The 27816-nt window shown below is 45.3% G+C and overlaps 1 long non-coding RNA gene across 1 annotated transcript in view; it reads left to right on the top strand.

The window, feature by feature from the left end:
* Positions 1 to 1083: 1083 nt before the first annotated feature.
* The window catches only part of LOC146201895 (uncharacterized), a 30643-nt gene continuing 3910 nt past the window's right edge, over positions 1084 to 27816 (top strand). The window contains exons 1-3 of the long non-coding RNA XR_014703598.1: positions 1084 to 1437; positions 12554 to 12753; positions 13056 to 13100. This is a non-coding gene — a long non-coding RNA (uncharacterized LOC146201895). The remainder of the gene's footprint in view (positions 1438 to 12553; positions 12754 to 13055; positions 13101 to 27816) is intronic.

Raw genomic sequence — 27816 nt, 5'->3', positions numbered from 1 at the left:
TGGTCATCTGATGAGAAGAGAGGAGTCGCTGGAGAAAGATTCGATGTTGGGAAATGTTGAGGGTCGCCGGAGAAGGGGTAGGCCTCGAACGCGATGGTTAAATGGCATCCTCGAGGCACTGCAGATGAAGTTAAGTGATGTTAGGAAGATAGTGAGAGACCGGAAAGCGTGGCGTGATATGGTCCATAGGGTCACGAAGAGTCGGACACGACTGAACTGAACTGGCAGTATATCAGACTGTAAGCAAAACTGCGTGATTCGCAGCACCCAGCTTGCCTTGTCTGGATTCATAACACATGTTATTTGGGGAGTTTTAAAAGTAGACCGGCCTCCATAATGACGCACCATACTTTATCACACACTTCTTCAAAGCGCTGGTCAACGTTTAACGACCGGCCACCACTTCTAATGCTCTGCGAAATGAGAAAAATGTTCCAGTAAGTTGTGTTTACATGTATTATTTCTACGGGTCGCCCGCCCAACTCGCACCCCAACATGTTTCGCAGTGTTTTAAAAACAGTGCGCCTAGGTAATGAGATTTCATATTTTGATGATCTGTTCTAGGATGTTCATAGTTGATTTGTACCGAATAACGACATCACAGGTGCCCCGTGAAATGAGAAAACTGCTTAAAAATATTTCGGTTACAGGTATTCCCATGGGCGCTAACCCTATTTTTCACCCCCAGTCGACTGCGACGCCGTGAGCGCCCCCTTTGTTTGTAAACACGGTGTTGGTCTATACTATACTGGTCTATACTGGTTGGTCTATACTGGTTGGAGGCACTGGCGTAACTCGCATGATTACATGCGAGTTTTCAAATGCTGTGCTAAACAAGCGGCAGGTCGGTATTCTACGTTGTCCACGAGTGGCAATTCACTGGCCATCGCTACGATTTATACAGCCGCCAATACGGCAAAATACCAAAACATAGCTCTATAAATAACGTTAAAAGTGAAAATACGCGTAAGAGCTTTTTTATTAACGAAACAGAAACAGAAACTGATTTTCATCGCCAGGGAGCTGCTGGTCTCATCAACATGGCCATCACATGGGTTTTTTTTTTTTTCGGTTGTTACCGGGTTAACCGTCGTGAAATGTGTTGCGTTTTGCGTGCGTATTTGTTGCAGAAGTGTGTACGCGCGTGTTAAGAATCTCTTTCTCTGTGTGTTAAATGCCGTCTACAGGCATTCACGTGTTTAACGCAAACGGGTAGTTACCATGTCGGCAAGTCTGCGGTGTCGGCGTTTCTTTGTGCTTTGCTCAGGCGCGAGGGTTGGTGCACCGTGTCACGTTTGATAGGTTCGAAGAAAGAAGGCATCAACGATTCTTTTGTGCTTGATCATGTGGTGTAAAGTGCCAACTAAGAACTCGCACTGTTTTGTCCGGCGCTGTTTATGCGAAAGGTTGACAGCGTTCTGCATGACTTACTTCAAGGTACGCATATTCTTATGCACATTGCGAAGCTGCAGTGCGGGGAACTGTGGCCCACCACATTGCTGCATTGTCCGTCTTTTGTGCTCGAACGCTCCGGAACGTCCCGGAATGGAAATGTGGAACGTATTGGTTTTCAGCTAGCTTCCAAAAAAATCGCACATATGGGCGCAGGTATGGAGAGTTGCTCCGCAGACTTACTCAAACTTTCCTTAACAAAAATAGCGTGTGCGCTACGCTTTTCTTGCCTTTAGTGCGCGCAGGGTGTTCACGAAACGAATGTATTTTCTTGGGACTTTGATGCGAAGTGCTCATTCCTCAAGGTCTCGGCCTCGTTCGCGTTTCTGTCGTGCTAGTTCACGTCATGGGGCAGAGTAAAGGAAACGCACTAACTTTGTACATAAAATGTATGTGTTACGAGCATGTTCGGATTCTGCCGAGAAGCGTTCTGGCCCGGCGGACGCCGTCAACGGCTAAACGTAGCCAAACTTCGAACAAGAAAGGCGCGGGTAGCACACACTGCGTTTGACTGCGCACACGCAAAACATGCACGCTCGTGCCGTGCCGCGCCGCGCCGCGCCGCCTTTTTATTATCACCGGTCTATGGCTCTGCCTCATGGTGGCGCCACGTGAAATGGCTGTAAAGATGAAACAAGAATTACAACAGTCCTTCCATTTCAGATTGGTCATAGAAAATAGTGCTGCGCAGGCTTGCGGCTTCTAGTGCTTCTTCTCAGCTCAGGCTGCAGCACACTGACTTTGAAAAGTTGACAGTCTCTTCTGTGCCACTAGTCTCACTCACGGCTGGCTCAGTCTGCAGAAAGTCAAATCGGTATCACGCTCAGCTGGTGGATGGCTGTATTGTCTTGTATCACAGGAGGTGCAGTGATTGGCTCAGAGACTTCTTGGGATTGAAAGCAAAGGTGGTCTCCGTGCCCATGCCAGACAGTGCTGTCACTGAGAGAATCTGTAGCTGCTGACTGACCTGTGGTGCTTGTGGCATGTGCAAGTACCCACGGTGGCCCCTGCCGAAAGTTCTTTGCGAATACGTAGTCTCCCACATTCGGCAATGGAGAATAACAGCACCCTTTATCAGCCTGTAGCTTTTGCCTAAGCTGTTTCAGCAGCTTTGAAGTATGCAGATTTAGGCGATGATCCAAAGGTGTCTTGATCATCCTTCCCATGAGCATCTCACATGGTACTCTGCCTGTTATTTCATGTGGTGTGATTCTGTAATGAAGTAAGAGCCGTGAAATCTGGGTTTGAAACTATCCAGATCCACTCTTCTTGATCTTTTTCTTGACAGTCGGTACGACACACACTGTCACACCATTCGAAGCTGGATGGTAGGGAGGCATATGTATCACATATTCCATTACGTGTAAAGAATTCCAGATACTGCTCACTTGCAAATGCAAGTCCATTATCAGGCACGATGAGATCTGGCAGTCCATGCTGTGCAAATGCTGTTCGGAATGAAATGGTAACAGCATCCACTGATGTTGACGTCACTGGGAAAACTTCAACACATTTTGAATAGGTGTCCACAATGACCAGGATGTATGACTCATGAAAGGAGCCCCCAGAGTCAATGTGAAGCCTTGATCAGGGCCTCTGTGGGAATGCACCGAGGTGCATGCAGTTAAACGGCATGAGAGCAAGGTGTCGGGCTAGTTGGTATTGCATATCTAAATAACAGCGCTGGGAACGAGACAAAACACGAAGAGCAAAGAAGAAACACAGACACAGGTGCCTGTGTTTCTTCTTCGTTCTTCGTGCTTCGTTTCGTTCTCAGCGCCGTCATTTAGATAAGCTTGCCACGTTGCACAGCTCTTTACGCTCTCATCAATGTCATCGTCAATTATCGGCCACCAGATGTGGCTTCTGTCTATTTTCTTGCTTTTCTCGATGCCAGGGTGCCCAGCATGAAGTAATACTAAAACTTTGGCTTGCAAATATTTTGGGATAACAATTGTAGAACCCCACAGTAAGCAACCTTTATGGAGGCTGAGTTCACTGTTCCTTGCTGTGAATGGATTTCCCTCTGGTCTTGCTGGAAGTTCTTCCCCTCGCATGACAGCAAGAACTTCATGACTCAGGAGTGGATAGTTTTTTGTAGCCTGTGCTACAACAGCAGGTGACAAGTCGTAGGTATGCTTGTTCAAGCATGAACATTTCAGCAGGTGTAGGCAGATCCACGTTGTTTGCTGGCAATGGCAACCTACTGAGGGCATCTACATGACTCATGTCCAGACCAGGCTTGTACACAAGCTTGTACTTGTATACAGAAAGTTTCAATTTCCACCTGACTAGTCATGGGGATACTTGCACTGGAAGGGGCTTGTCATCACTCAGTTATCCTAGTAGTAGCTTATGATCCGTGTAAGCAGTGAAAGGAATGGCCCACAAGTACTGATAGAATTTTTCAATTCCAAATAGAGATGCTAGTGCCTTTTTTTCAGTTGCTGTAGTTTTGCTCTGCTCGAAACAAACATCTGTAGCCAGAAGCAATGGGAAGTTCTCGGCCATCAGATTCTCTGTGTGCCACAACTCCACAAATCCCATATGGAGAGGCATCGCAGCTGACACGCAGCGGCTCCTCAGGGTTGAAATGCACTAGGACAGGGGCAGACATTAATAATTCCTTCACTGCATGAAATGCTTTTTTTTTGTTCTTTTCCCCATGCCCATTTCTTCTCGTTCGTGAGAAACAAATGCAGAGGATGGAAGCATCCAGATAGGTTTGGTGGAAATCGCATGTAGAAGTTCACAAGTCCCAAAAAACTTTAAAATTCCTCGACGTCTCTGGGTGCAGGTGCATTACGGATGACAGATACCTTGCTCGAACTTGGCGACAGCCCTTGTTTGCTTATTATGTGTCCGAGGTATTCAACTTGTTCGAAGAAAAAATGGCACTTGTCGAACTTCAACTTCGGCCCAAAATCACGGAGTCACGATAGGACAGCACTGAGGTTGCGAAGGTGTTCTGAATCATTCGAACCAGTGGCAGGGATGTCAAAGAAATATATTGCAACATGTGCAGTCCTCTGAAAAGGTTCATCTCCATTTGGAACAAGGCTGGTGCCGATGACACACCAAAAGGGAGACATGTACTGCAACAGTCCCATGTTTGTAGAGATTGTAACATACTTTCTAGAATTTTCACCAAACACTATTTGCTGGTAGGCATACCTCAAATCCAACTTGGGGAACTTTTCACCTCCTGAAAGCACGGCCCACAGGTCCTAAATTCTCGGAATCGGGTACTTTTCCAACACAGCAACTGGGTTAATGGTAACTTTGAAATCTGCAACTCGGGGCCCGTCCATTCTTCTTAGCCACTGGAACGATTGGTGCAGCTCAAGCCAAAGAAGCAACTGGCTCCACGATGCCTTCCCTCTGCAGGCACTGAAGCACTTGAGACTGATGAAAGCAATGTCAGTACCCTTGTCTGGAATCCAGTTTCGGCCTAGAAGTGTAGGTGAACATTCTCCAGTCAGGAACAAAGGTAGTGCTGCTTTTCCATCACGGAACTTCATTGTGACATGTGCTTTACATTTAACTGGTTTCAGCTCACCAGAGTAGCTTCGCAGAAGTACGTCAGACTGCATGACAGGTACTGACATATATATTATGGTGAGGCTATCCAAAAATAATTTCGAATAACATGCCTCTGCCCTCGCCACTATGTACAACGGGCTTAGCAGTAGCAGCTCCCGAAGACGTTTTACTTCCATGATGGAAACGCTCGCACTGGTGTCCAGCTCCATATGGAGTAGCTTACCGCAAACGCTGACGATTATAGTGAAGGGTGGCGAAGGCGCGACGCTGTTGACTAGCCACATGTCAAACGCATCGGCAGAAACGCTGCGGTCAACAGTGTTGACTTGATGCTTTACATGTGAACTTTTGCTAACCAGAGGCGCGGATGCATGCGACTGTAAATTTTCCCTTCTGCAATGAAACATGCTTTTTCATTGAGTTGCACACACGAGCGATGTGTCCCTGCTACCCGCAGTAATTGCATATACTGCTGATTTGCTTGCACACGAACGAGAGGTGTGCGTCCCCGCAGCGGTAGCATGTAGCACGTCCATTTGATGCCTCAACTTAATAAGTGGAAGGTACATTTTTGCTTGAGCTCGCTATCTTGCCAGTATTTTCGCGGCTTCCATTGCAAGCGCAGTTTTTACGGCGTCTTCGAACGTAAGATCTGCTTTCTCAAGCAGCCTCCTCTGCACGGCTGTGTTGTTGATGCCGCACGCAGTGATGTCGCATGGTGTTGTGCCACGAAATCTCTCTCCATTACTGTGATCAACAAACTATCTACCCTCCATCTCATAAATCTCTGACCAAGCTACAACAGGTGACATGGCGCCAGCTTCAGTCCCGTACATTCCTATCTCCTGCTTTCTTAGCTTTGATCCATCCAGGACTGTTCTCGCCACAGTGCACCCTGTGTGGAGCACCTAAAGGTGACTTTGAACATATTATGATCAAATGCTTGGAATTCCACCCTCGAATCACTTGGCTACTCTCCGACCTCGAGTGATGAGAGGCTGTGGTGTCCAGCTCTGACCCGGCTGTTCAGAAGCGGCTGACGGCCTGGGCTTTGGGAGTCGCTGAGAAGCACTAGCTTCCGGCCACAACACGTAGCCAAGAGCCGACCCGTCATTAGGATGTAATCATTAAGGCTCCCAACACTGTTCCTAAGCATGAGTCGTGCATACTCAGCATATTTACTTGTAAGGCCGACATCCACTAAGCATAACAAGTGATCATGATACTTGTTAGGCAATAACACCAACGCTATATGACATTTTCTGTCAGGCAGTTTCAAGAAATTGCGCATGGCTCGAAAAACTGCATGACTGCTCCGCTAGCGTCAATGGTAATAGAAAAATTACGATGCTAGTCTACGCTGCAATTAAACAAAATTTAAGAAGAAAGGCTCCAGCATTTATTTACACATTTCGCAACAGCAATTGTGCTTCAAGAGTACCATGTAGAAGTGGTGTGATGAATAGCTGCCACAAGTAGGGGAAAAAGTTCACGGTGACTGCTGTCACTGATAGCACTTCAGAAGCCAGCTTGATTTACAGATGATTGGAACAACTGCATCACAGTATGCCATTGAGATCTGTAAAGAGAACAATTTTGGTATCAGCTGTTACTTTCAATGATTCAGTGCGTCGTACAAACATTTTTTTTTTAAGTAGAAAAACAAGGAAAGACAAATATACACGTTGCATCTTTCTGTTTCGATCACTCCAAAATAATTGTCACCATAGGCAAAGCTCGTGATTTTATTTTTTCACAGAATTGCGTAGTTAGCGAAACAAAAAATACTGCGCTGGAGCACATGTAACATACCACACAGACAAGCTAACCAGGGAGGAAGTTTGCATCGCAGTCCAGAAAATACATGTGCACATTTAATATTGTTATTACCTTACTGACGCGTAATAAACACACTTCTGGTGCTGTCATTATTTCTCACAGGCCTTAATGCGGTTGAGTGCGAGAAGGGAAACTAACATAGGCTTTGCAAGATTTGGTTTAACTCACTTTAAAGTAGTCATCTTTACAATAGGTAAATCTTGTGTTTCTATTTTATCACAAATTTTCGTAATTAGCGTATACTGCAAAAAAGAAAAGGCTTCGCAGGAGCACACTAAAACACTACGCAGACGAGCTAGGCAGGGAAGCAATTAGCATTGCAGTCCAGAAAGCACAGGTGTGCATCTAACATTACTATTGCAGTATTGACGCTTAATAAACACATTGGTGCTGTCACTATTTTTTACAAGCCTCAAAGCAGCTGAATACTATGCAGCGATCGCTGGAAGGACAAAGCAAAGCTTGCACTTACCAGCTGGTGCAATGCTGTATTCCTGCAGCACCCGAAGGCAGAGAAAAGTAGAAGCATGACCTTGCACACAGCAGAACAGTCCATGAAACAGCGAGACAGCAGCAGCGCGTGGCTATCCGGACCGCTTTGCAACACGGCGCACCCGGCACTCACCTGGTGAAGGTGACCCTACGTCGCTGTCGCCATCTCTCGGCAGCCAGAGGCGTAACTTGTCAACGGAGGAGGAGCGGCGGCGACGGCCGCGGAGCGCGGAGTTGACTGGCACAGAGTGTATAAAGGAGGCTATGATGCAGGTTATCAGCAAGCCACTTATTAGTAGTAAAAAACAATCCTGAAACACGGGATACATGCTCGAGTTTTATCTTTGTGAAACTAACCCATGCTTTGCTGCATGTTATGCTTTCTGAAATGCAGATATCTGGCTTCTTTATTTATTGACTAAATTTGTAGGCAGTGCATGCTTCTTGGGGCCATGTGTTAAGTGTCATGTTAAGGGGACTTGGTAAGCCCTATACTTCCCATGTATTTTTGAGCATATTGTGGTGCACTTTCTTCAACAACTGATAGAGATATTGCCAAGGGGTTGGTTTGATTTTGTTCAGTACTTTGTCGTCTATCTGCTGAACCAAAAGTATTTTATTATGAAAAAAAAAAAAAACGGATTATTATCACTTCTTTTCTTAAAAGACCTAATTTTAGATGACATTTTAAATATTTTTTTATCATTAAAGAAACACTATTCACTCTGCTGCTTTAATTTTGTTTCAGTATATTGCCATGTAGTCATTTAGTATGCGCCCAAAAGGTCAGCATGGTATTTATTGTAATATTGAAAATAACGGTACCAACGTAACAAAAACTCCTGTTTTTCAGAAAACTGTGTTTAAAGTAAACAATAATTTCACTCACGTTTTTCACTCAGCCACCAATTTTTTACCCATTTATTGAGTAGGAGCCAGCTGCATAGTCATCATCTTGCTCAGCTTTGTACTTCTTTTCCTGTTGTTTAGCTTCCCAGGCCTGTTTTGTTGCTTGATGTGTTGCTCTGGCAACGAAGTAAACTCAACACTGGTAGACTTCTTTTAGCCAGCGAAGTGTTATTGCCAGGATGTAGCCCGCATGTCTCAAGAACCTTAGTTCTTGCTGTATTGCCATCATTGAATGTTTAGCACCGCATCGAATGTGGCAATCTTCAATGTCTTCAGGCCCACAAAGACATTTTTTGGAGCACACTTCTACACTAAGCTATTGAACAACTCATTTGGGTTCTCAATTCGTCTGTGTAGACATTTCAACGGAAGCTCTGGCTATGAAAGCTGCCGACAAATGGGCTAAGGTGCGTCTAGGACTGGTGGCGGAAGCCTCTCTTTGTGCACAAACAGCTTGCCTTCCTGCACACTTTTGTTGTAGCACACCAGGTGCCAGGCCCATTGGATACAGACCATAGCATGGGTCCGTGTCAGATGATGCCATGTGAAAATAGGTTGCCCAAACGGTCTTCCGCAACTCTTCTAAGTTTCCAACCTTTCTCCTTATTGGTTGTTTTGGTTTGTGGGGTTTAACGTCCCAAAGCAACTCAGGCTATGAGAGACGCTTTTCCCTTACTGCCAAGCCATAGTAAGTTTGAAGTGTGTCAATGGCTATGACCGTAAGTCATCCTCTCCCTGAAAGTTTTTCCATCAGACAGGTTTCTGTCTTCTTCCCTGTTTAAACCCTCTCAATCTCATGCCCATTCCCTTCTGCACATGTCCAATACATTCAAGCTTTGTGACTTCAGTGCTGTCCCCATATGGCTTTGCTTCTTTTACCGCCAGAAACTCCTTACTATCACCATCTCAGAGGTACTTTATGTATCGCACTCCACGGCGTTCCTCACTTCTGCCGAAAATTTGCAGTGCACCTGAAACTTCCATGCCGCCACTGGTTCCATGGTAGTTCCACTGGCAAATGCTTTCGTGCTGTAGATCACTACATCCATTGTTTGAGCTGCACACGCGACAGTAATTTGCCATGACTACAACATCAAGCACTTTTCCAGTGTCAACACTGGTCGCAAAATGATGCCATTGTTGGAAGTGTGTCCCGTTTTTTGCCATCTTCTATCCAAGGCAAAAGTGATGTCTTTGTCATTGTTGTTGAGTTCCACAGCCCCTCCAGTAGCACGCACCATCGACTCCTCAGCCACAGCTTGAATATGACCTAACAGCTCTTCATTATACTAAAACTTTGTTGACAGCTTCGGGAGGTTCAGCATAGCACATAGATTACTATTCTCAGGTTGGCTTCATAGACGCCAGAAGTAGCCTTTTCAGAAGTGTGGAATTTTTGTGAGGCATCAACACTGTAGACGTTGACAACACCAAATGTTTGGCACCATTTTCTTCAAGCTACATCTCTCTGCCACATAGTTTACACGCACAACTTTGTGCTATAATTCTGATAAGTATGTGCATGTCCACAAGAGCATAACCGTTATCACACACCTGGTGTTTCTTTTACAGCAGTGCACAAAGCTTCACCCTCGAGGAGCTCATCGGGTCTGCTGCTGGCGTTCCAGGGCCTTCGGTAGAACTATTTCGTGCAGCGTCGCTTTTAAAATACTTTTGGCCTCCCCATCTTGGCCCACATAAAAAACAATTGGCAGTGGCTGAGCTCAGCTATGCTAGGATATACATAGCGAGAGGTACATTTCCCTGGCTGAGCTTGTTGTGATCACATATGTTTAGCAATGAGAGTCAGATCCTCTTCAGATTGTTTCCGTTGACTTGACTGAACTCTTCCATAGGCCTCATCTCGGCAGCTATGCTCGTTGTCACAGAAGATGCAGCACATCCACCAGAGGCAACACTATCACCACTACTTAACACGTGAAAGACATATGAAAGGCATGAAGCTGCATCCCAGAATTCTCATGGCTAACAACTTGAACACTTTTGTCAGACGGCCTTGTCATTTAGGTAAAAATCAGGAAAGTTTCATGTTTTCTGTAGATTTACGCTGTAAGAAAGGTAAAAAAAAAAGTGTGCATAAAGCGAGGCGTGTTGCTGATCGCATTGCTTTTAGATTGCTTTTTCATGTTGGTAAAATTTGTGCAGGATGAAGTGTCATACTGGAAAAGATGCAGAAAAGAATAAAAAACAAAGAAAAATCGCCTTTTTTTTTTTTTTAATTTTTGCTTACCCTGGTCCTCTTGAATTAATGCCTGATTTGATCTGTAAATATTGTCACTATTTACAGTTTATGCATGATACTGATGCCAAATGAAATCATGGCCCACTTTCACTTCCATAGTGGCTCACTGCACTAACACCTGATGGACAAGAAACACCACACACAGCGTGAGCTAACAACTGGTTTGGAGTTGGTTGGATGACCAACTAGGCCCAATTCTCACCATTTTCACTTCATAATTACATGACAAAGGTGTGGCACAAGTGAACTTAATTTGAGTTTTATAATTTTTTGCTAGTGTAGTATGAGCCAATAAGCAACGTCATTCACATAGATGCTGAAAGACGGGAAGAGAAATAATTTTGTGCCCCTACAAACGAAATAATAGATTGAACAAATTAATGATTCTTGTCTGTCAGGGCTGCTAGAAAATAGCCACCAAGTGCGTTATTCTAAAAGTAGCACTTAGAGCTGTGCACGGGCTTGGGCTGGCCCAAAAGCCTGTACCCGGCCCGGCCCGCGGGCCGGACTCGGGCCTCCCGGGAGCCTTTTTCCTCGGGCTCGGCCCGGACCCAGGCCAAGGTATATTTGTCTTGGGCGGGCTAGGCAGGGCTGGACACATGTAACTTTTGCGAAAATGCGAATGCGGCCATAGTGCGATAAGCAAAATGCACAGCAGTTTTTTGTGTCCTCCGCAAGCGAGAGTTTCAGAGTTCTTTCCCGGCATCGATGCACCTTTCCTCTTCGCCGACAACGCATCTTTGGTAGCAGTCGATGACCAAGCATATGCATGCAAAGGACCCACAGGTCTTGCCCGCCTTGAATTCCTATGTGTAATAGTTTTTCTGTTTGTGACCAAGCATAGAGGGTCCAGGAGTGCCACAAATGCCTCAGTTCAATGCATAACTTGTTGCATAATAAGTTAATTCTACGTATGTGCTGTCCCTCTATATATTCAGCAAATTTTTCGTTTTGAACGTGAGAACTCAACATTTCAAGATCTTAGATAAAAATTATCATCCTGAAATTATTTCCTTCTGTATCATCGCTTCAACTGCAAATAAGGAATGACTGGTCGGGCCCGGACCCTAAATCTGTGGGCCGGGCTAGGCTCAGGCCCTTTCAGTGTCGGACCGGTCCGGGCTCGGGTCTGAAGCGATGAGCCTGGGCCGGGCTTGGGCTCAAAATTTTGGCCCATTTGCTTTTGCCACCTCCTTTCTTTGACCTTAGTATTGCTGAAGCAGATCGCACAGGAACTACGAAAATTTTCTCAAGTCGGGACACTGCACTAGTAAACTAAAAAATATTTTGTACCACTGACTGGCTTCATAAAAACACTCTTCATACATTCGAATGTTGCATGAAAAAACACCCACTCAAGACACGGTTGACCGAGTGCTTGTTTCATATCCTGTGTCATGAGTGTTCTTTCTCTTGAAACTTGATGAATTATAGCTCAGCAACACGTCCTATTTAAGCTTCATCACTCCTCAGAATACCAGAGGTGCAGTATGCTTGACGTATTCCAGTGGCTTTGAAGAGCATGTTTACATTGAAAATTTTCTGCTGCCATTATCGATTTTTTATGTAAATGGATCACATCTCATATATTGTTTTCCTTGTAAGGTATCTGCCGAAGTCATTTAAAAGAATTGCTCTCTTATACATAATATACACATTTTAGAACTGCAAAAATGCCTTCTTTTGTCTTCACTGGCACTCATTGCAGCTGCAAAGTGCCTGCTAAAAAGTTGTGCACAGAATATTTGGGTCCAGGCCATTTCTGAATTTTTTTCTGAGTAGCAAATAGCTACCTCGTATAAGAATTCAGCCGATGGAGTAATATTGTGCAGAATACTGCATCAACATTTTTATATTATGCTTCAATTTCTCACATTCTCGTGGACTAAAGCTTTTTCTGAGTGGTTTGTCAACTGCATTTTTAACTACTGTTGCTATAATGTTTTTCATAATAGCTTCCTTTATCAAACCAATTGCACTTTAGGGCTTGTCACTGCCATTATTATTATCGATAAGTATCTGCTTTCAATACAGGCTTCTATACTTTACCTGCAGCCACTTTAGAATGCTCTGCCCTGTCACCACTCACTGACAAGGACAAGGTGCTGAAGAGGCAGTGCATTCTATGAATCCAGCTTCTGATTGATTCCTGCTTATCAACTACCATGCTGCCATACCCCTTGGACCCGGGTGTATTTACGCAAGCCATCACCTACCTGGGAGCCTATGTCATGCTGAAACCCTTTTCAACTCAGGTTAGTAATCGGTTCAAAGTTTTGGTACATTTCTCACTTTGACGGTGAATTTTGTTACTGAGTATAATGTTTCATGCATTTGCAAGGCCTCTCAGGAGATGTTTAACTAAGCCTAGACCACAGCATTCTTTCGAATTAATGTGAAAAGCTTTCTTGCATTTGTAACTTGCACAATGCACCATCCTGGCTTAACTCACTGTTATGTCCTGCTCTAAGGAATATTGTATATATGTTTGGCTGTTTTCGTTCCTGTGCTGGCACTAAAAAGGCCAGAGGAACTGAATATCTATTTTTTTCTGCAGCTTGAAGACATTGGAAAATGTCTACCCAAGAATTGACTCTCAATGGCAAGTATGACGACATTGGAAAGTGTCTCCGCTGATCAGTTTCTTTTTTATTACTAATGATACGGGTAATTCTTCTCATAGATTGCTTGTTTCTGTTTACAGCTACATTAGACTTATTTCAATCATTCGGCTTGTTGAACTAGTCTCTTGTTGTTGCCTCTTAGTACACCTTATATTGTTGTTGAAAACATTTATTTGACAAAAACGAAGTTCAGATGAAGCACTGCAGGTGGAATCCTTATTTCAGGATCCCTTTTGCCAATGGCCACCCCTGTAGCTCTGACCTGGGGCACCATTTTTTTCTGGATTGCAAGTATGAGCTTACCAGGGTAGTCTCCCAGTGTTCCTAGAAATTTTGTATGTCCAGGCCTGAAAGTTTGCCACTGGCGCATCCTAAAGTGGCGTGGTATGTGGTGTGGTCTCACTGCACCAAAGGCAGACCCAGTATTGATATGGGAAGATAATATTTAGCATGGTGAAAGTTAGAGAAACTATCGGTTTTATAACGAGCTTTATTGTAAGGCGAGTTCATTTGCTAGGGCTAAGTCGAGGCTTGCAGGTAGACGCTTGCAAGGTAGGCGCTGGCTCAAACAGCTGGTGCTCTGGTGCCAGATGATCTGGCGCATTGGCGCCAGGTCATCTTCTTCTTTACACTCTGAGTTAGCACCTTTCCAGGCAGTGTGGGGGAAAGGGGACTTGTCTCTGTGTTCAGAAAGTAATATTTCACCATAGGCAGAAGGCAGGGGTGTAAGGTCGGGGAAGATGTATGCTCAGTTCGTATGTCCTCAAGCTAAGCCATGCGTAGCTGCATTGCCCTCAAGCCCTCTGTGACCAGGAGCCCAAGTGATTTGGTATCCGTTGGTAGGATTTCGAGTGTACAGTGTTCAGTATAGGCATTATGGGTTTCTGGATTCCTCCTGAGAGGAGGCAACAAGCTGACATTGAGGCTGTTGTGTGATCTTGAGATCCAGAACTGAAGTGTCTCCGTGCTGTTTGGCCAACACTATTGCAGCTGTTTCGGCCGAGTAGGGGTACTTATTTGGAAGGAGGTGCTGAAGTTGGTGTTTAGGACCACCACTGCACTTCGAGGAACACCTTATAAGACTACCTTGCAGACAATTCAGAAAGTTGCTGCCAGCTCTTGTAAAGAAAGGAAATAAACTTCAAACAATAAAATAATGATGCTTCTTTGTATTTTGCTGCCTCTATACCCACTGTTTCAAACAGTACCAAGCAAAGGTTCTGGGTGGACCTCAGTTTCCAAGCCAACAATTCGTTAAGAGGACTTCATCTAGCCGGGGGAGGTGGGGTGCAGTAATCACTGATGGGGTTTATGTATGCTTTTGCTTAAGAAAAAGAAAACGGTGGAGGGGAGGTCAACAGGGCAAGGCATGAATGTTTGCTTCAAGATGGCTTTCTCTAAACTTGGAACCGATGATCCTATGAGCCAAAAACGGAAATAATACCTTTGTTACATGGGCGTTTTCAACGGCAGTTCAGTTCGCGGTCAGTTGAACTGAACAGCAGTTACCGATGTTACATGGCAGCGCCAACTGCATTTGATATCTTGACTGCAGTTCAGTTAAACTAAGGTCAGCGGTCGCAGTTGAACCAGTCAACTGACAATATGGCTGTCAGCGGACGCGCCGCATCGGAGTCGGCAGCATTTCCAACCTCTGTGCATTCTAAAATCATACGGAAGGTTTTTGCCCTGGCTAGCACAAGTCCCAGCCTGCAACTTTACCTACTCAAATGAGTGTCAAAACACAAGCGCACGAACCAGCACCAAAAAAAACGGCAATTAAGCAGCGAATTCAGACGTGCCTGAAGTGGATTGACTTGGCTCTGTGTCGAGTTCAGTTGTCACATCCTCGAAAGAGAAAACATGCGCAAAATGCATAATTCATTAATATAAAACGGAAAGTTGAGTAGTTGGTGCAACATTTTTCAGAACACTCAGTGCTGTTCTCGTCTACTCGCTTGTCCTTCGTCTGCTGTGCTCTGTGTTTTCAATAATATAAATCGTGCAAATGTTTATAAAAAGTAATTTATAATAAAAAATAAAGCAATTTGTTTTTTAAAAATTGCTTGCATATGGCGGGATCACGTAATTCTGATGGACAACTGAGTTTTGCGATATGTTCCATGTAACTACAGTCGAATGCTGTTCAGTTCGTCTGTCGAAAAGCTGAACTGTCATTTAACTGAGCGGCAGTTGAAACAGCCTGTGTAACACGAGTATGAAAAGGCGACTGCAGTAGGAAAAAATCCAAGGCAAGGTACAGGGTTGGTTAAAATTTCTCAGGCTGCTGCGAATAGCTGTGGAGCAGCTGCTTTCCACTATTGTTATGCTGCTATCAAACAAGAACCTGAACGTGTGCGCATGCGACAAGGGTATTTGCTGAGGAGAGATTTAGCCCTTTCTTTCTCACTTCCTTGCTTGACACAGCATTGAAAACAGTGCAGCGTGTGCCTTCGCTTTATCTCTTTGACTTCCGCTCATATGGCGGGGCAAACGACCCTTTTGCAACTCGCAGAATGATCACTGTCTTTTCACGTGCCATATATCTCGAATTGCTTTTTCTGCTGAAAATTTACTACATACGTATCAGGGCAGAGCATGACATGTTTGCTTGTTTTTATAAAGCACTTTGATTGCTGCATTATTGCCAGTTAGCTCTCTCGAGCTTTGTATTAAATGGATGTGTTTAGTGCATCCACACAGGTAAAGCACATGAAGCCATGCTTGTGTTGGGATGTTGGCACATCGTGCTGATTTTTCTGGAAAGTATTTTGTGCAAATGTATGCAGTTGGCTGCCACACTTATCGCGACGGAAGCCGGGCAATAGACGAAGAGGGGGAGCCAAGCACCACAGATAATCTGCTCTGGCTGCCGTTCCACCCGGGTGCCTCATGTGCTCTGAACGGCTTGTGCTAAGCTTGCTTTGTCCTCGACGCGAGTGTAGGTTCACTGGTGGTACACGGTATGAGCTATCAAGGTTATGGTTTGAGTGAGTATTTTTGTTCGCCTTTCTGCTCTCAGGAGAATAAAAAACTTGTTTCGTCATACAGTCGAACCCAGATATATCGAACTCGAAGGGGCCCGCGAAATAGTTCGATATATTGATAATTCGATATACAGAAATTGGCTTCAGACACCACTTGCGATCGTGAAAAATGATGCGGTATTTGTCGTGTAGTCAACCCCCTCGCATAATGAATTGACTCCCCATTTTTGCCGCCGAGAACTTGAAAAAAAAAAAAAAAGCGTTCGGTGGCGCATCGCTCCGTTTCGACCGTCGCATCCACAGCTCATTTATTGGCAGCACGCCAAGATGCTGCGCAGCGATAACGTCAGGATGTGTTTATGTTTTGACTATACTTGTCATAAATCCTGCGGTGGCAGAGCGAACTTGGCAGAGTGACCGCGTGATGGCTTGATTGGCACAAGCCTGGTTCGATTTATCGCTCCGCGCTTGGGGTGGGGCGGGCGTAGTCCACTGCTACAAAATCATTGGCAAGTGTGATAGCTGCAAATGGCGTTTGGAGCGAACAATGCTAAAAGCCGGTGTCATCGCAGCCGACCACATGCTTTCGTTGATTCATAGATGCAAGAATGAACAACTCACAAAAAAAAATAAATCTTCCGCTTCTTAATGTCCGCAGCTGTCATAGCTTACGCTGCGCCACACGTTCAGCCCGACAAGAACAACTCTCACAAAAGAAAAAAAAATTGATGCTTCTTAAAGGTCCACTGAAATAGTCACCAAGAAGGGTAAACAGCGCCATAGCACTGATAGATATTGAACCACCCATCAGTCTCCCGCAAAAATTTTCGATTTAGCCTCTTCAACGCCAGAGATATCGGCGATTAAAAACGGCTCGTACGCCGAAAGGAGTCATAAAAAAATAAAGAATGCAAGCAAGTTCAAAGCTCTGCCCAGAAATACGTCACTTCGATGAACTTCCGGATCCCGCACGTTCGCTCACTCGCCTGTGTACTCGGGTCTACCCATTCTCGCTGAGGACGCCTGAGGAATTTGCCAGTTCGTGCAGCGTAACCGCGGTTAGCGAAACAGTGGTTAGCCCATGCTACACGGCGGACCAAACCATGGTTACACCACTAACCGCGGTTATCGCAAACCGAGCTTGGCGACCTCGGTTTGCGTCGTTAGCCGAGGTTATGGCGGCGTCTGTTGACGGAGGCTACTCATCGGCGCTCGAGTGCGCGAAACTTATGAGCGGGTCTGCTTCACAAAGTTATTCATTTGCCCACTGTATCATGTTTAAAGATCGATGAATAGAATATGCGGTGTCTACTGTGCCACCCGACGTCTTCGATTACGGCCGACTGCTGCGTGCTGAAGCCTTGTCCTACCTGCAGTATCGTTTGAACGGCTTGTTGCTGAGCAGAACATCAAAAAATGCGCGGCCTTAGCTGTAATGAAAATGCATGAGTTTGCAACGCTTGCAGCACGGGATGCCGCAAGCAGACTGATGTATGTTGCACTTTACCGCGAGGGTGGGGCACGCGAGCGCGGTGAACGACGGCGCCGTGCGTGACCGTCCGTAGTCGTCGCTAGGCCTAAATTGTTTCGCTTGAAGCCGCGGCGGTCGGCGCTTTGGAACTGTTCAACGCTGTCGTAAATCGTCTACTTATGAAACTGCCCTATTGTGAATCCTATCCTGCCATAGTAAAAAAACCATAGGATTAATTCTGGCGACGCATTAATCGCAGAGCTAGTACGAGCAGATCGGATGAGCCGAAATGCACCAGCGGCAGCTGGCTTGCGCAGAAACTTGCTTGTATCACGGCTATCGCTCTTACCAGCAATTTGTTGCTGGTCAGCGATCCTCACGAGGGCTTCATACTTCATATTCGGCTCAGTATTCCAGATGCCAACAAACTTTAGCTCACTTTATTTCGGACATAAGCGCTAACGATCCGCCGTGTCGTTCGAGTATGCGAGAGGAGGGGCCACAGCAGTAGTGTTTACGGCGGTCGAGGAGGTGCTGCCATCGTGCGGTGCTTGAGCGCCTGAGGACGCGCCTGAGGAGCTCGTGCAGCGCACGAGCAGACGACTTTCGCAGCTACCGGAAGTGTGTCTGTGGCGTCATGGTTGCAGTGGCCGCAGCGAATGGCAGCTTCTAGCAAGCCTTGCCAGTCAACTCACTAGTGACTTCACGGCTTAAGGAAATATTTCCATGCGACACTGCCAAGCGACAACCTCTCTGCCCGCGAATTTCAAGAAACGCTGTTTTTAAAAATTATTAATAAATCGCTGGCTTTGATCCAAGGTGTTATACTTTGGTTAATGCTCAAATGGATTCGTTCTACACACTGAACACGTTTATCAGTGGCTTCTTGGTGACCGTTTCAGTGGACCTTTAACCTCAGTAGCCATCATAGCATACATTCAGCACGACGGCAAGAATAAACGACTCTCGCAAAAAAAAAGAAAGATATGCCGCTTTTTAGCATCTGCGGCTGCTGTATAAAGAGCCAAACACATGGAGCGAACTTTCTCTATGAACTTCATGCAGTGCGGCGGAACACCGACGCACTGTCGCAGTGCCGAACCACATGCAGCGAAAAACTGGCGGCGTCGGCAGTGTCTGCGCCCAAGTGAGAAAACGCACGACCTGGGTCCGATTCAATAACTCACTTTTCACAGTCAAGAGCAACACATAAAATAGGCAGTGTCTCAAATTGCGCCCGACAGCGCTTGTATACTGCCTCTGAGTGTACGTCCGACGCCGTAGCAACACCATACTGCAGGCGCGCCTCTCTGAACCAGGGTTTGAGCCAGTATTGAGCGGAACGTTGACAAAGCTCCCGCTTCAGCTGTATCATCAGAATAGGCAAGATCGCAAAGCTTACAGCACCTTATGGCGGGACATTCCCAAAGCAGTGCCCCCCGCTGGCGCGGCGGACGACAGTGCTCTGCCGTGCGCTTCTCCCTAGTTGTTGCTAGGCCTATTGTGTTTTGCATCGATGGTACAGTAGTACATGAAGCGTGCTATGAAATTCTTTCGTGCTATAGTAAATGGTCTACTCATGCAACTGCCTAACTTTCAATCCCATTCTCTAACAATAAAAACAAAATATGATTAACTTCGGCTCCACCTTTTAGCGAAGGCTACGTGCAAGCGGACTGGAGCAGCCGTGCCGCAAGGGCGGCAGCTGGTTATGAGCAGAACCTTGCTTTTATCGCAGCGGTCCCTTCTATATCAGCCACTCGGTACGGCTCAGCGATCCTCAGGAAGAATTCAGTATTGAACATTTCACTTATTATTTATGGGAACAAATTTTAGCCCACTTTTCTAAAGTTTTGCGTATTGTCGGCACGCATGACTCGGAGCTGCAGCTGGCGTGGAGCGGCAGCAAGTGCTGCCATCTCACAGTGGTCACGCCCAGGAGCAGCCGTTCGCCTGGCCGCCGGGGAAAATATCTGGCCCGGCTTGATAGCCGGCGAACGGCCGCCAGGCGGCTGGTCGCAAGGTTTGTCGCGGGAAAATCGCTCCATGTGGGCCGGCCTTAAGCTTGTGTGCGTTCAGCACGCCCACACGAGACGCTCATCGCACGTCAGCCGCCGCGCGCAGAGCGTTCACAACACACACTGGAGATGCGTCTGCGCACCGTCCAATGCGTGGTGCAGAGTTCGATATATCGAACGACCGGTGAAATTGAGTTCGATATACGACGTGGCTTTCCTATACTTTTACATGGGATTTTCAAAGGGATAGTCTATGAGTTCGATATATCTAAAATTTGAAATATCCGGTTTCGATATATCCATGTTCGACTGTATTTCCAGAAAAAAAAGGGGCCGATGTATGCATTTTAGGACGCGCCGTCATCTCGTCAAATTCTTAAAATATGCAAGGCACTCTTCAACCTGTCTGCTATTTTAGATTTTACACTTCTTTTCGAAAGGAGCAATTTATTCATTCTTGCTGCAGAGGCTTAATGGGGGTATCTGTGATCACCTGTCTTTGCTCTGATACATTTGCATTTGGTAATGCCTTCTGGCTGTCCACATCTCCGTGCTCAAGTTTGTTGCATAGTGCTCAGAAAAGGAACGACTCATTTCACACCTAGCCAGTCATATGCTTTCTTAATTTATATGCACAGCTCCCCTAACAGTAAACTTTTACTTCTGCGTTGTCACTTTCGTTCTGTGCAGGAAAACTTTGTACCGTATGTAAGGCTGCGGCAGTTCATTTCTTAACGTTTCAGCGCGCACGCTGGAGAAAGCGACGCAGATGGAAGGTCCGAGCAGCTTTCAGGTGGCGGCCCAGCCGATTGCACAATCTCGGCCGCTGCGCTGCACCTCCTCACCACTCTAGACATGGTCGAAAAGGCACGCTGACTTGCGTGCATCCCACCACACTGACCTGGCCCTCCTCACTCCGTGTCCTTCAGGAGGCCAAGAGTGCAGCCTATGGCTTCGAGAAATTTTTGGGCTTCTCTAGTGAACCGAAGGGGGGGGGGGGGGGGAGCAGAGCTTTTGCAGCGCTATGCTGTTTCCACTCCTCCTCCTCCGCTTCTCGAGAATTCGGAAACAGTGATTTGAGCGCGCGCCGCGTGGCGATCGCCAGTTCTGGCTTGGCCATGCTACGATAGCGGCAGCGGCAGGCGCTGGCTTAGAAGTCGTGAAGGGAGCTACGAGCTCATGTTGCTGATAGTGCGCCAGCTCGTGGAGCTGCACTTTGTTTGCAGTCAGCCTCTCTTGTAGTATAGTCACCTCTCTGTCTTTTGTAAATAAGTTTTCCGCACTTTGTCTTTGTGTTATATAAAGTTAATTTTAGTCTTGTTACTTCAAGTGCGTCGTCCTTCGTCTTACTATGTGTGCGAACTACGCGTCACCTGCCAAATCTATGAGCACCTTGAGGAGGTGCCAAAAAACTCGGAAAGAAGGCAACGAACCTGACCTTTTACTCCGTATATGGCCCAGGTAACATCTTTGAGGAGAGCATGTGTATTCATGACGATGTTTGCTCTCGTAATGCAAGGAGTGCCTGCGGTAAAAGTTTTGAAGTGGACATGTTCAATGCTTATGTATAGTTCATTGTTTCTCTCTTGAGCTTGTCAGTTAGAAATTGTTCTTTGGCAGGGTATTGCTTCCACTTAAGATCATCGTCATGGTCATATTTCCCTTTATTATACTGTTAAACTGCCATCATATGTATTTTCAATGAGCAGTACAAGAGTGACGACGCAGAATAAGCGGTTAACTGTCACGGATGCTGTGCAAAGAAAGGTAAGAAGGTTGGCGTATGGCTGCATTGGCGCAAATTGAGTCGCTCTATTCCCAAACAGTACTAACTGGCTTGAATGCCGACGTGCCAATAGCACGATGCCAATACCTACTGCAAACACATCTCAACAAATACTGGTAATCATAGATATTGACTATATACCTTTGCAGCAGTGACGAATACATTGATTCGCTCAATGAGAAGTGTAGGACCTAAAATCCAGGGACAGATTGAAGAGCATCTCGCTTAATTTCAAGAATTAAGCAACACGTCAGTGGGTCGGGAAATTTATTCGTTGGCCTCTTGTTTTCTGATAATATGGCAAAATACTTACTTAATTCATGTGAGTGCACAAAGGCTACTGTGAATGCTGAAAACATAGTACGTTGTTCCCTAACAATAAACTTCACCTCCATGTTTACAAAAATACAGACGATCGAGGTGGCCCTGCAGTCATCTGTGATCACATGGTAGGCAAAAAGCAGAGGAGCGGCACTGTGGCCAAGCTTGTCAAGAGCGTGTTATTGTGATGTGCAGGCACCTTTTTAGCAGACTAAATAACCATGTGCTCAGGGGGTTTACATGACCGACAAAAGTCAAACCAGGTACCATTTTATTAGGAGGTCACTTGTTGCTTCATGCATGAATAGTTATGCGGGTGTGCATCCTTTTGTAAAAAAAGGAAAGGCAAGAAACAAAGGGGTGATTGTATCATTATTCTTTTTTACAAAGTCTACAATACAGTAAAATTAAGCAAAACGATGCAGCAGCAATAAACAAGTAAAAATGTAGAAATGCACTGCTAAATGTTTTAAACAAAGGCCACACATGACGCTGCAATAATAATAAAGCAATATAATATAGAGACCAAATTTTTATGGCATTTTTTCCTTGCTAATGATGCACAAGACATTCCTGTGTAGGGATCTCCACGTGGTTTTCGTCTAGGATCGCTAAGTAATTTATGATTCATTTTACTTTCTTCACCTGTTTCGGTTTCAGTTTCAGCAGCCGAGCTCCTGTTGTGTCGTCACAGTCAGGTCGCGCGCGAGATTTAAAAAACAAAAAACAGCTCTATAATCTCTTTCACTCTTCACTTGTTGGGATGCCTGTTCTTGAGACGGGGTGGCTTTAGCGTTGTAGCGAATTCAAACAACAGAGGAACGAATATATCGCTGTTTTTCTCATTCCGCCTTTCACTTAGACTTGACTGATGTCATAGCCGTCGCTCTGCTGTTGAAACTGAAACCGAGATAAGCGAGAGAGAAAAAAATCAATTATAAATTATTCAGTGGTCGCAGGCATATATCTTGAGGTGGTCCGTGTAAAGTAATGTCTTAGGCATCATTACAAATGATGAAACACGAGCATAAGAATTAGGTATCAGTACTGCATTAATAGAAAAAAAAAATCTGTAGTTGGTTGCTAGAGATCCTACTGCTCCAGAGCTTTGTTATCGAACAAAACACAATTAGGATAGAACAGCTCTCCTCAAAATGTTTTTCGCAGACGACGCACGCTGGAGTCAGCTTGCAATTCTGTCTTTTAATCAGTCGCACCCGCTCCATAAGCCGCGCAAGGTTCGATGGCACGCCAAACATAGAAATCTTGTCCAGATTCAAGCGGGGTAGACACTCCAACAGAGCAGCATGAAACGTCTTTTTCCCTGTTCTGATGCTTAGTTTTTAACATCATTAGCTGTTGCAACATTAATTCCCTCCCATGAATGCAAGGAACATATTCAAGAAGGGTTTTCTGGCGGGCTAGTTGGTGCTTGTCCTTCATGATTAAACTGCGCGAAAAAACATGGACAGAGACAGAAAACACGTACACACACAGAGCGTGTGTATGTGTTTTCTGTCTGTGTGTACGTGTTTTCTGTCTCTGTCTGTGTTTTTTTGCCCAGTTTAATCATGAATGCAAGGAACAGCGCAACTAAAACAAAAGAACAGCAAAGACGCGACCAAAGTCGTTTGAATCATGGAAGGCACGGCCAGCGCAACTGCGGCAAATTAAGGACACTACGGCGGCAACGGCACGGATGGGATGGGATGGGATGGGATATAGGAGCGCCCCTTTGAAACGGGGTGGTAGCAGTAGCTATCATGCTCATTTTTCTCCCTATATCTTAATTATTGTTTTAGATTGGCTAACTATACCATCGTTCTATTTATTAAATTTTTGTTTCTACATTACTGACATTATGTCACTTCTCTGCTTTTAAGCCACCAATCTTCCAGTTGTTTTTTGCTAGCTTCTACCGCCGGTTTATTCCCCCGGCCACTGGTATCTCTAAACCCCAGAGCTTCAGGAACAGTGACTGCGCCTGCATCAACTTCCGGATGGATACCATTACAGTCAAGTATAATATGGTCAATTGTTTCACTGGAGTTACCACATATCTTTTTCTGCCTTTTTCCAGCTTAGATTGTTCAGTTCTAAGCTGCCTTGCATTCTGCTATCTTGTGTTGCTTCGTAATTTGCGGAGATTACCCTATCGTAGCTCTTAGATGACTAGGCTATAACTGATGTAATGTAGTTCACTGCGTTCTCTCCATTTAAGCAGTTTCCCTCGTTATCTGGAATCCAGTCCTACTTTCTTTGGTTCTTTTTACCTAGCCAGCTTATATGGTTCCCAAATTTTCTTGGTCTGCCTCTAGAGGCATCGTGTAAGCCAGCCATCCAGCGATTGTTGGACTGCTTTATTTTTCTTTGAACGAGAGCCTGTACATCGTTTCTTTTGTTGATACGATTCCCATTTTTGGTCGATTTCCTCCTGGATACCTGTGCTTCCTGTGCTGCTCAGTGTTCCCTTGAAGCAGCCCGTCGTTATTCAATGGCTTCCCTGATTTCCTTATTCCACCAGCGGTTTGCTACTTTAACCTCCTTAATTTCCCTCCTTATGAGTTCTACCTGTTCATAATCCCAGTCTTCCATGGGGCTTTTGTCTATTGCTTCCTCTGTCTGCTGCTATCTGCGCCATTTCATCATAGTTTAATTTTGCGTTTACTTTTTGTCTAAGTTCCATTTCTCTTTTCATCAAGGGCCCCACCTGCAGACTAATATGTTTATGATCACTTCCCAAACTACACTTCCCTTCTTCGTCTATTTCCATTTTTGTGACCTTGCTATAAATTTCCTGCGACATTATACAGTAGTCAATGGTCGTCTGCCATTTGCGTAATTCCTACGTGATTTGGCCTTCGCATTTTGCTTCTAAAAAAGCTACAGCCCTGCCTGCCAGGCGCCAGCCAATCTCTGCTCCCACCCTTCTGTTAAAATGAATGCCATCTCGCGGAAAAGCCCTGCCAAAACCTGCTTTATGCACCTCCCTGTTTACCTCAACCACTTCGAAATGCTTCTCCAGGCTTAACTTTCTTATGTCTTGATTAACTGTCACCACATCCTTTTGCAGCTTTCCGTTCGTTCCTAGCACCTCCGGTACATTGTATACAAATATCTGCGCTTGCTGTGTTATCTCCCTGATATCGTCAACTCCCTTAGCTAAACTTTCCACCACTCCTGCAGCGTCACCATTTATGACATCGCTTAGCCTAGTGGCTACTATCACCATACTGCGCTCTGCGGAATTTTTCAGCAGCCTATTTTTACCCTCTTTCAGCACTGCCCTCATTGTGATCCCTGGGAATGTTTCAACTAACACTCGCTCATCACCCGTCACATGTTCCAAGATATCTTGCTTGCACCTGCTCATGTTAGAATCTGCGGCGATAAGCACCTGGGCATTCTCTCTCCCTCTCCCAATTGTTGGCTCTTGCTTTCGGCTGTCTGTCCTTCTCTCTGGAATTTTCATTGTTCCATACTTCTTCCTTTTTTTCCCGACTTCTTAGTAGCTGCTTCTAAATAATTCTGTCGGTTCGGATCCGCCTGACCTACTTTGCTTATATATTATATGCCAGTGCTGGTCGCAGCCACGTGGCCCGCACTAGAATGTTCGTCCTCGTTTCCAAGGACAAAATCCGCCTGGCCTGCTTTGCTTACGCCTTCCATGCCACGCGGCCCGCACTGGAATGCCCATCCTCATTGGTTCCAAGGATAAGTCGGCCATTTTTCTTTCCCATTTCAGGAAGCTGTCCTAGCAGTTTCTGATTTTCTGCTCTTAACAAACCTACTTCATTTTCTAAATCACCCACACGAGATACTAAACTGCCATTTTCATTCAAATCTATCTAGGCACGCACTCAGCACGCAACACCGACGCAAAAAGTCACTGCCTTCTGCTTCATCTACATCTTCATCTTGAAATTAACCTGCGCCTCACACTGAGTACACTTTACCTTCTTTTGATTGCACATCTTAAGCATGTATCAACTGAACTATTTCTACTACGAATTCTCAGAATATACAAACTGCAAAAGGAAGACACAAAAACGACTAGAAAACAAGCGTTAAAATAAATTCTGCGAATGCCATTAGCTTAGAAAAAAGAATATTTATCTAAACAAAATAGTTAAAGAATGAACGTCAAGAAAACTTAGCTGCCGGCACGAAAAACCAGGCCGCTAGGACAAAGATCTAAAATCTATTCTTTAGGCTGCGCCTAACCTGACTAGCTGAAAACGAAATAAAGTTAAAAGAAAGAACTCATTTATTTGACGCTTTCGGAAGCTCCCACTGTCGCCAGTTCGTTCGTTTCTGGTAGTCACGTGCAATCGGAGGAGCAATGGAACAAACGTCCGCACCTTCACCCTTACGATGAGCAGCACCCCTCACGGCCAATGTTGGAAGGCATCACCGGTGCGGCCACCTCCTTTCATTAGGAGACCCCTCCGCACGGCACACTAACTAGTATATTCTAGGCATTATAGGGATGAGGGCGAAAGTGATACTTTAAAAAACTCCATGTGGGACGCCCAGTCTTGCACTTTGTTCTAGACGGAGAGTGGGTTCAAGGCATACAACCGAAGCATTGCTGCCTGCCAGGGAAAATGAGTGATGTTGTTATCTATTTGCTGTTTTGGCCCAGCAAATTAACCATGGAACGCATTCAGAATTGTAAAGCTTCGGATGCTTACAACTGCTTTCAGTAGAGTAAGTAGATGGTGGTTGTTCTCGCTCGTAAACAGCGTGTGCAAATCATACACGAAGTAATCAGCTTGAAACATTATTGCACTCTCGGATAATTTTTCACGCCCCTCGCTAGTGTTGAGCGGCTTTTAGGTAAGCATAGCTACAGTAGCAAGGGCATTGCGCTTTGACACCACACGGATTTGCCTATCCTTGCGTTATTTGTTTAAATCGTTACGCCACACGCCTGTTGTATCTACTCTGTTCGCGGGTGACTGTCGGCATTAACTTTTGCAGTTTCATTACAGCTACTCACGCTTTTAGTTTGCATTACAATTACAAGCTGCAGTGGTCGCAGTGGTTCCATAGCTAGGGCAACACAGATCAGTCGCAGCCACCGCAGCTGTATTTTAATGTAGGATAAACTCAGAACGCGACAGTGTGCCATGCAGTACCTATATAGCTGATGTAAACATCCTTGAGGAGTCTGAATCACGAGCCCATATGCCGTTCGGCGATGCTGGACCCTACAGCTCGCACTCACAATTAGTTGCTGTGAATGCAGCTAATTCCGCTAAATATACAATAAAATGCAGCTCCAATCGAGCAAATCAGCGGCTGTCAATGCGTAGTGCCAATGTTCATCACAAAATGGAATAAAACAATTTTAGGTGAACACTGCGAAGGCTAGCCATGCAGCATAACTACGAAGGAGTTCAACACAGATCACTCGCATCGCAGCTCATTATGCATACGTACAATTACCGAAGTGACAAAAAAACGTGTTTGAGGAATTGTTTACATAGATAAACACTATATGCATACTCCAACAAAGAGACAGGCCTACGCATTATAATATGCTGGCTGCCTTGTCTACATATGTTGCATGGACAGTTGAAGCCACACCAAATGAAGATCCCATTACATGCTGTAAAGAATGGCAAATTTGAGTTATTCACGGCCTTTGTACAGGTATACAGCTCTGGCATAAAGGTGAATAAGCTCTAGCTTGGCGATGTTTGCCGCATATTTAATGAGCCGGCATCGGTATCCATTAGCTTTGACGCTCCACCTTGGTGGCCCAATATTTATGGTGATTTTTCCAGGAAACCTGTGAAAGCTTACTAAGCTTCCTTTTCTGTGCATTTCGGCGCATGCTATGGCAATGCAACTAGTCGGCATGGTGCTGTTTTATTTCTGACAGCAGCAAACTACCCCGAAATCAGCGTAGGCAAAAATGACTGAATTATTGCTTTGCCTACCGCGCGAAAATCACTGATTATGACAGCGCCACCGCACCTTCATGACTTCCCCAGGGGAAGGTCTATAGAAATGCCTAAAATACATGCACAAACATCAGCATCATGTACTGACATCCCAACATACATGCATCATCACATGCTTTACCTGCATGAAGGCGTTGAA

This window comes from Amblyomma maculatum, chromosome 1, assembly GCF_055883805.1.
Source record: "Amblyomma maculatum isolate TAMU_Amacu chromosome 1, ASM5588380v1, whole genome shotgun sequence".
Lineage (NCBI taxonomy): Eukaryota > Metazoa > Arthropoda > Arachnida > Ixodida > Ixodidae > Amblyomma > Amblyomma maculatum.
Note: the sequence above shows the minus strand (reverse complement) of the source record. Positions and strands in the feature narration are given on the sequence as shown.